Raw genomic sequence first — 9,588 nt, forward strand, 5'->3', positions numbered from 1 at the left:
AAAAAGGGGGGGATTTAAATGATTAATTAAAAAAATGTAACAACAATTATTTATTTCATTTATTTTTAGTATAACAATTAAGTAAAGCCCAAGTTCCTTCACTAAACCTCTGACGTCAGTCCACCTTTATGCTCTGCACCACGGTGGCTGAAGGGGAATTTATTCTTCATAAAAATACGGAGTGTTAACATCTGTCGGAAGTTTTTACATTTTCATTTTGCGGTTTGTGTATCAGCTATTTCAATAAAAGGTTATTCTATTTTCTGTCAGTCTGTCTACAATGACGTACAGACACATATGTAAAACAATACTGGCCTCACCACTCTCTATATAGAACCATCAATTTCACATCAACAAAGTACTCTGTAAATCACAACCTTCCACTCTTCAGTGAGAAAGTGTATTTACTTATTCCATTAACCTGTGAAAGTGGCTGTAGGGGGTGTTAAAGAGCTGCTCCAAGACACTCTTCCCCTCTGGCTAAACCAAAACCATTTCATCTAAACAGAAGCACTCAATCTTATGGACAGCTTGGTCAAAAGTGTTGCAGTACAGACACTGTATGTGTAGTCTAAACAAGCCCCATGTTTTAGAGACAATACTCGTACACTAAAAAAAGAACTGCAGGTTATTTGAGCGAAACTGGAGGACGACTAAACTAGAGGAACACCTTCCTGTATGGATGGATAGTTTTAGGATCTATAAGCAAGCAATGCTGAGTGCCAGTACAGCCTACTTTTATATCCCACGTAATAGCATTTTTACAAAGTCAACCTTTATTGCTGAAAACGTTTGTTTTTTTTATGACCAAAATTGACCTAATTATAAAATACGATAACTGATATGATTGATGCCTCAATCAGTGAGGCTGGCGGCTACCAAATAGTTCAACCTAATGGTTTCTCTCTCCCAATTTGCCATTATCTCCCAAGAATCATTTACAAGCAAAGTTACCACTTCTAAATTCACCACATGCTCATTAGAACCAATTCCAATCAGTCTATTTAAATAATTACTACCTGTTTTTCTTAGTCCCTGTCTTCTCATTGTAAATAGGTCACTATCAGCACGCTCAGTTCCATCTGCCTTTAAAAAAGAAATTATTAAACCACAACTAAGATAGCCAAACATGGATTCACAAATCTTGCAGAACTACAGACCAATATCTAATCCGAGCCCGTTTCTTGTGCCATTCATGTGAAAAATACTTGAAAGAGTTGTTGCCGACCAACTCATAACCTATCTATCCCAGAATAATCTTTGAGAAATTTCAGTCCCGTTTCTGTTGCTGTCATTCTACCAAAACAGCTCTGACTAGAGTGACAAACAACCTTTTGTAAACAGTAGACTCTGGGCAAATTTCCCTGTTACTGCCCCTAAGCAATTGACACAATAGACCACACAATATTGATGACTTACCTAGGAGAGGCACATCGGGATACAGGGGTCAGCTTTATCATGGTTCTATTCCTACCTGTCAAATAGATCCCAATGTGTGGACTACAACAATAAAACCTCTAAGCCTGCCAATGTAAGTTCCGATGTGCCCCAGGGGTCAGTACATGGCCCTATTTTATCTCTATCTACTTCTTCTTGGCAATATTATGAATGCATTCAACATAAGGTTTCACTGCTATGCAGATGATACTCAACTCTATGTTCCTATTCATGCAAACGACCCCACCCAACTGAACCAACTAGTGGACTGCCTGTCCAAAATTAGGATATAGATGTGAAGAAATGTCCTACTGTTGAATGCAGCTAAAACAGAGCTCCTGGTAGTAAGGCCTTCCAAGTCCAGGAACTTAGAACTAATAGCGTGCATAGATGGTTGCAACATCACTGAAAGCAAATCAGTTAAATTTGATGTTTATTTACAACACTCCGCTAAACTTCCGAGATCACATTAAGTCTGTTCCAAGAACTGATTTCTACCATCTGTGCAATATTGCAAAGATTAGATTGATTTTAACAAAGCACGATGCAGAAACTCTGATTCATGCATTCGTGTCTTATAGGCTACACTACTGCAATGCCTTTTTTTCCAGCCTCCCTACATATTCACTTAGAAGCATGCAGCTCGTCCAAAACGCAGCAGCAACATTTTTCCAAACATTATTGATCATTATTATGACTTCCTTTATCTCTCGTTTTTACCCTTGTACCACTTTTTATTTCACTTTTATGTATGTATGTATTTTTAATCCTAACTTTTACTGAATTCCCTGTTGTACAGTGTTTTGAGACCATGTCTTATGGTGATATTGCACTTGAAATAAAATTCAAAAATAACTTTCTTCTACAGTAATCTCATACAACATAAAAAGACCCCCCCCCCAAAAAAATCTGTAAGGTGTACAATATCTCCAGAATTTAATGTCAATTCTTGCACATCACTTAAAAAAAAAGGTCCCATGCCATGAAAATTTCCCTTTGAGGTTCCCCACTGGCTAGAAATAGCGATGGTGTAAATCAACTTCTCTGCCTTTGAAAAAATGAAAGCCTAGATGGGCCGAGCTGGAATCTTGCCCCTTATGAGGTCATAAGGAGAAAGGTCACCTCTCTTTTCTCTGCTTTGCCCATCCAGAGAATTTGGCCCACCCATGAGAAAGAGAAAGACATCTTGGCTTTCAAATGAGCAAAGCATGGCAGCTAATTAAGCTAGCTCCATGAGTTGGTTGAAAATGCTGTCATCCACAAACTTTGCATGTTTCCAGCTAACTCTTTGAATCTTGTTTAAAAAAAAAAAAAAGGGTGTCTTTATATCAATTTAAGTTGCATACACAATATCATGCTAAAAGACTTAAGTTTAAAATTAACAAGTTACAGGTAAAAACAGTCACTATCCTCACCAGTTTATGATCCACAAAGAGGACATGGAATGCAAGTTACCAGTTACAGTAGTTGACATGCTAACACTTTCTCACTCTGTTTCTCTTGTGTAGAGAAAAAGTGACTATGAGAAGAAGACACCACTCTCAAAACTTAGAGAGAATTTAGAGCTATGATCTAAACTTACTGTTCAGGGTCTAGCTAACCGTCAAGAGGATAGAGAATGACCCCGCCAACACCCAATCCTGCACACATTATTCCTCCGGTTTTTCAAAAACTGTTAATCAATGTGTCAGCAACAATATCTCTATGAAACCAACACCCTGTCACATCCATAGGGAAAGATGGAAAGGTAGAGATTTTCTGCTGAGATCTCTCTAAAGCACCTGGACATATCGCTCTCTTTCAGCAGCACTGTCAAGCCTTCAGGGCTCTCTGAGACGACACCGTACTGGTTGATTGATTTCACCCTCAGAGATTAATCTAGATATTGAATGTGTGTGGTGTGAGAGTGTAAGTGTGTGTCTGGGTGTTTGAGTCAGAGAAGGAGAGACAGTGTCTGATAGAGACAGCTCTCTTCCATCAACCCGCAGGCAGGGAGACAAGCTTTTGCATTCTCCGCCACAATGGTCTAATTCATCCTCACTTAAGAAAGGTAAAGGCTACCTCTGTCTGACTTAACAGGTCCAACAGCATATAATTTTTATCACTTCACTTGGATCTGCATTGGCTGTATTTCTTATCTTTGTGTAAGATTTTGCTGTTTTTGTTTTTAAGCTGAATGCACTTAGTGGAAATGGAAAAAGGAGCCTCAGTCTTTGAATAATTTACCCAAAGTAAAAGGTTAAATAGATGAAAATGTAGCCAGGGGAAGAAAACAACCTTATAAGACATGTGCCCACCCACACAAAATGCACAACGCAAGGAGGCATAAATGCACACAGAAAACACATTTTAGGTGTGAGCACACTTACACTACACATTGTCAAACTCCTTTTGAAAGCAAACCACCCTCTAATTAAGCCAGCCAAACTTCCTCTAAAGCAGATGGTAATAAAATGAGGCTTTTGGATATCACTCCTGGGCAGGTGTAGTGCAGCTGGAGCAGGTGTATGCTGGTGAAAACAAGGCAAGGGGCTTGATGCAGATTTGCAGTTCATTATATCCAGCTTTGCATTGTGTAGCTTTGACAGACCTTCACTGCAGACACATAGACAGATGGCCGTTCACAGCTGATGATAAATCTGGCTGGATTTAGTAAAGGGGGCAGTATTACTGTGATGGGAATAGTAATGACATATTTTAATGTTGGCAACAGTGATTAATCCCAGACTTGACTTTAGTCCAACTTCTTCCACATAAGCTGTATTGACAAGAAGTAATAAAAATGCTAAAAAGGCGTATGGGTCTTTGAATTGCCCTGCGAATAATGGTTGTGTGTACAACTGATTATCAATTATAAATATACAACCACGTTTCTCAATAAAGCCTTTAGAATTGAGTAGAAAAGAGGACAATAGAAAGTCACACTGAATAACCTGCAGACGCTTCTTTTAGAATCAACAGCAGCATAAAACTTCACCCAAGCTGACACAACACGGATAAACAATACCGGCTGCAGCCACAAACACATATAATAAAGCAAAGGAAAGGAGATAGTGCCCAGTCTTAAAAGCGCCATAGCAAAGTAGGAACAGCAATAAATAAGTTTGTTTTTGTACTCACTTCTCTGAACGACAGTCTGTGGGCCTCGTGCACCGAGTCATCCTGCTCCGGGTTCAACTTCTCGGCTCGTTCATTTTGAGTGCATTATAACATGCACTCAAAGTCCCAGTATAACCAGTCCACCCAGCCTCTCTGTCCTAAGTATATGTCCATTCAGCCTCATAACCCAAGTCCTCGTGTATCTGTCGCTCCATAGTCAAAGTTGTCAAAAATATCGAGCTGAAGGAGGCTGCACTCACATCAGGGGTTCTTGTCACAAACAGCAGAAGCCCTCACCCACCTAAGGTAAAAAGCAACAGCTGGAGGATCCACCAATTACAATTTAGCATCTTAGCTTGACACAGCCTGCGTGCACCTGTCGGTGGTTAGCTTGTAGGCTAACGTTACCATCTGGGTGTGTTCATTTGGGCTCGCCAGGTGGTGCATTAAATCTTTGATTAATTAAAATAGAGGCAACTTTGCAACTTCAGAATGCCATATTTTTTCTAACCATAACCACATCCCATGATGATGTGATCCGTAAATGTATTGTTGTGCATTTTTGTACTGCTCACTAACTGAAAGCCCCAGCCCAGTTGGCAGGCAAACAATGATCTGGTGCAATACCCAGACAGTTTAAGGTAAATATCGCCACCTACTACAACTACAACTTCTTCTTCTTCTTCTTCTTCTTCTTCTTCTTCTTCTTCTTTCTGGCAGGCTACACACAACCATGGCGTATTGCTGCCCTCCTCTGTTCTCTAATCGTTATTTACAATTTATTTAATAATAATTGTCTATATCTTTTTATATACTCCAATATTTCACAGGTACTCCATCATTTTTTTTCAATTTGTTCCAACTGTCAAAATTCAATAAAGAGTGAAAACTAAAAAAAGTTGCTCCAGTTGCTCCCAGTTCCCTGAACAGTTTCTTCCTTTGATGAGAGTACTTCCTACACTGCACTAATTCATGCTTCACTGTTTCCTTCTCTCCTCATTTACACTTTCCACCAGTATGTTTACCAATAAGAGCCAGCCCACTCCTCAGCCCACAATGCCACAACCTCAATCTGGATGAGACTACTGCATCTTTTCTCTGACATCTATAATTACATCTGTCTTTTGCTACCATTCTTTGTACTGAATAAGTTCTCCTTTCACAATCCCATGAACATTGCCACATTTCTTTTTACTGACCTATGTATTATTTCCGTGTAATCTGGTGACCCATACTGCAAATGAATTTGAACTCTTTCCTCCTGCACTGCTTTCTTTGCCACCTCATCTGCCTCCTGCCCATGTACGCCGGAACCCACAAAAACCCCACCTCATACCCTGCTTTGGGAATTCTATACAACACCTGCAACATTTTTGATGGAATTTTCTTCTTATGTCCAAATACCATGCATTTTGTTTTGTCTGTTGATATTTTGATGCCCCAATCATTGGCCCATTCAGATATCCTCTCCAAAGCAGTTTGACTGTGGCCAAAAATATAAGAAAGGTTCCTCCCTCGCTTCCAGAGGGCCACATCGTCTGTAAATAAGGAAAACAATAATTATTTTCCCACTCTGCTAAACATACCATTAACAAGTATATTAAAAAAGAACTGGGCTGATAACACTACCTTGAGGGGTTACATTCTCTACCTCAATCTCCTCTGACAATGTACTTCCCACCCTTCCTTGAATTGTCCTATTACTTAAAAAAAAATCTTAATCCAGTTAAACATTCTTCCTCTGATTCCCGCATCATAGAGTGCAATGAGCGACCCCTCCCTCGAAAGCATATCATAAGCTTTCTCAATGTCCAAAACCACTGCGACAACAGCTTCTATATTAGCGATGGCTTTTTTGATGTCATTATCTAAGGGCGTATCTGGTCCTAATTTATTACAGAAAGTCTTCCAACTGTGCTTCCTTAATTACACATCTAGCCTTAGCTGAAGCATCTTATATTCAATAGCATAATTCTCTAATAGGTCTTTCCTTAAGTTTTTATATACCCTATTCCAGAATCACATTCTTCAGTCCACCATGGCACCATTGCTCCTCTTACTGGTACTTTTTTTTAGGGATATTCTGAACTGCCGCCGACCACATCACATGCTAAGGAAACACACCTACTCCTTTTTCATTATCTATTTTTGATAGTCTTATATTCACTTGTTCCTAAAACTTGATCCAATTAGCTCTTTTATAATTAAGCCGCAGGGAGCAATGTACTGGCTCCTTAATCAGACACCTACCAAATTTACTAATTATTGGCACATGATCACTTCCCACTGAATTAAGATCCATTGTCTCCCACCTACTGATTGATGCTAACTCTGCCAATGCAATTGTAATTACTATGGAGGATGACATTGACCGACTTGCACTAAACCATGTAGGACGACCATTATTTAACTTAACTAAATTATTTTTATCTATAAAATCTTCTGCAATTTGACCATTTCTGTCTCTCTTCTCACCTCCCCACAGTTCATTGTGAGCATTAAAATCCACAACCCAATCTTATCTACAATTTCCTGAAAATGACTCTCTTCTATCTTAATGCACGGATTATATACAGTAAATTTACAATAGAGATGTTCCCTCTATCAGTCCAAACTTCTGTAATGACACACTCTATCACCGTTTTTACTTCTATTCTTCTATGCTGAATTCCATTTCTAATAAAGGTGGCACATCCCCCTCCTGATGTATTCTCCGCATCTTTCCTTTTGCACTTATATTGGTATTATAAAATCTATTCTCGGTTTTAACCAAGTTTCCCCAATACAAATAATTAAGACCATTTATCAAGTGTTTAAACTCTTGCCCATTTGCAATAAGACTCCTAGCATTCCATTGCATCATGTAAAACATAACACAAAAGACACTAATCACCATCATATTCTTTGTGTCTGCTGTCCATTTCATCTTCCTCATTGTCGTCCAACTCTTTCTGTTGACTTCCACTTGATCTTTGGTCTGCACTGTCCTGAGTGTAAGTAAATTCCCATAATTCCTTTGGATTGATCCCCTTGAATCCTAGTAGTTTTTCTGCCGCAGAAGCAATTTTACGTGCCACATCTAACTTTTTGTTTTCCACCATTTTAACTCTCCACATTGCTTCAACCATGAATACCAGTGGACCTTTTTTTGCTAATCACAACTGAGTCGTCATTAAAAGCATGTCCCTTTACCAGATCTCTTGCCATGGCCTCACCTTGATCTTGACTTAGCCCACCATTTTTCTCCACCCTTCTCACTGCCTCTGCAGAAGATATGTTCCTCTCTTTTTTCATTCTTTCTACATTTTCTGCTTTGCCATCATTTTGACAACCCCTGAAAGAAGCTGGATGTTCTTCCCCACAGTTACAACATTTCACAGAATCGGTACATTCTTTTCCGTCATGCTCCTTACTACATCGTCTACATCTTCTCTTTCCATTACGCACAGCTGCCACATGCCCATATCTTTGGCACTTAAAGCACCTCGGGGTCTTTCATACTCTTTTACAGGGAGGGATCATGAATCCCAACATGACCCTCTTCGGTAGCACACCGTCTTTAAATGAAATAAGGATAGGGGTGGTTCCTCTACCATTCTCATTCCTTCCCATGCGTTTTACAGCTCCATTTCCTCCTTTTAAGCTAGTCAATATTTCTTGCTCACATACGTCCACTGGCACATTATACATCCCTCCTTTTACCTCTGTGTTTGTTTTTGGCTTGAACACCTCCACTACCTTACCAAGCACAGTTTTAATCTTGAGAGCCTTATCTTGTTGCATTTACGACTTACGTATAATTGAAATCATTCCATTTTGCAAAATAGAGGAATGCAATATATCACCAATCCCTTTTTTAAATTCATTCGTCAATTTAAGGGGCCTGACTGTAGAAAATCCAGCCCCTCCTTTTACTTTGATCAGAACTCTAAATCCCTCATCGCTATTTGGATTTGGTCTTATTGCTTTAAACTGTGGGTTTTTCATATCACTGTCCTGAGAATCACTGTGATCTCTGAGTTAAAGTTGTCCCCAACTGTGTGAGATTTTAACATTTTAACAAGGTGCAACAGAAGTTTCTGATGTCCTTTACGGAAGATTCATCACACAACTTCCTTTCCACTTCAAATCTATCTACTGAGTTTGCTGAGACCTGCTCAGGAATAACGCTCCCAGACCTATACAGGCTGTTGGGCAATACCCCTTCAAATAGGACCTCACCAAACCCACACTATCCAATCCAAAAATCACAATTAGTCACGTAAATACCAACGCACTGTCTCTCTTAAAAAGGAAACAGCGAATTACACCGATCAACTATCTGTCTAACTAACCTAAGTTGAATATGACTCTTCAGTGTAGGCCTACTCTGTTCAACCAACCACCACTAGTCCGTTTTCTTGACCTCCCCATGACGGCTAAGCCAGCGATCCTCTATACTAAACCATCCTATCGCCACCAACTTGTATGGTGTGTGGAGGATATCTAATGTGTATAATACTCCAAAAATAAAATGAAATAATGACAAAAACGATTATGATCCACATTGTTTCTCTTCAATCCAAAGTTTGAATCGGCTGGGATGAGGATCAGCACCTCTAAATCTGAGGCCATGGTTCTCAGCAGGAAACCGATGGAGTGCCCTCTTCAGGTAGAGAATGAGTCCTTACCCTAAGTGAAGGAGTTTAAATACCTTGGGGTCTTGTTTGCGAGTAAGGGGACCATGGAGCGGAAGATTGGTCGGAGAATCGGAGCAGCGGGTGCGGTGACGAAAAGAGAGCAGAGCCAGAAGGCAAAGCTCTCGATCTACCGGTCAGTGTTTGTTCCTGCCTTCACCTATGGTCATGAAGGCTGGCTCATGACTGAAAGAACAAGATCCAGAGTACAAGCGGCCAAAATGGGTTTCCTCAGGAAGGCTGGTGGCGTCTCCCTTAGAGATAGGGTGAGAAGCTCAGTCATCCGAGAGGAGCTCTGACTCCTTTCGTGTCGAGAGGAGCCAGTTGATGTGGATCAGGCATCTGGTAAGGATGCCTCCTGGGCGCCTCCCTAGGG

At 40.1% G+C, this 9,588-nt stretch overlaps 2 long non-coding RNA genes across 2 annotated transcripts in view; one reads left to right on the plus strand and one right to left on the minus strand.

The window, feature by feature from the left end:
• The first annotated feature begins 1,464 nt into the window (after positions 1–1,464).
• LOC116696488 (uncharacterized) lies at positions 1,465–6,645 on the plus strand. Its single transcript, XR_004333749.1, has 3 exons — positions 1,465–1,476; positions 1,702–1,711; positions 6,554–6,645. It is a non-coding gene; the product is annotated as an uncharacterized LOC116696488 (long non-coding RNA).
• The window catches only part of LOC116696487 (uncharacterized), a 9,771-nt gene continuing 5,401 nt past the window's right edge, over positions 5,219–9,588 (minus strand). The window contains exons 2-3 of the long non-coding RNA XR_004333748.1: positions 6,188–6,193; positions 5,219–5,830 (exon numbers count right to left, since the gene is read on the minus strand). This is a non-coding gene — a long non-coding RNA (uncharacterized LOC116696487). The remainder of the gene's footprint in view (positions 5,831–6,187; positions 6,194–9,588) is intronic.

This window comes from Etheostoma spectabile, chromosome 10, assembly GCF_008692095.1.
Source record: "Etheostoma spectabile isolate EspeVRDwgs_2016 chromosome 10, UIUC_Espe_1.0, whole genome shotgun sequence".
Classification (NCBI taxonomy): Eukaryota; Metazoa; Chordata; class Actinopteri; order Perciformes; family Percidae; genus Etheostoma; species Etheostoma spectabile.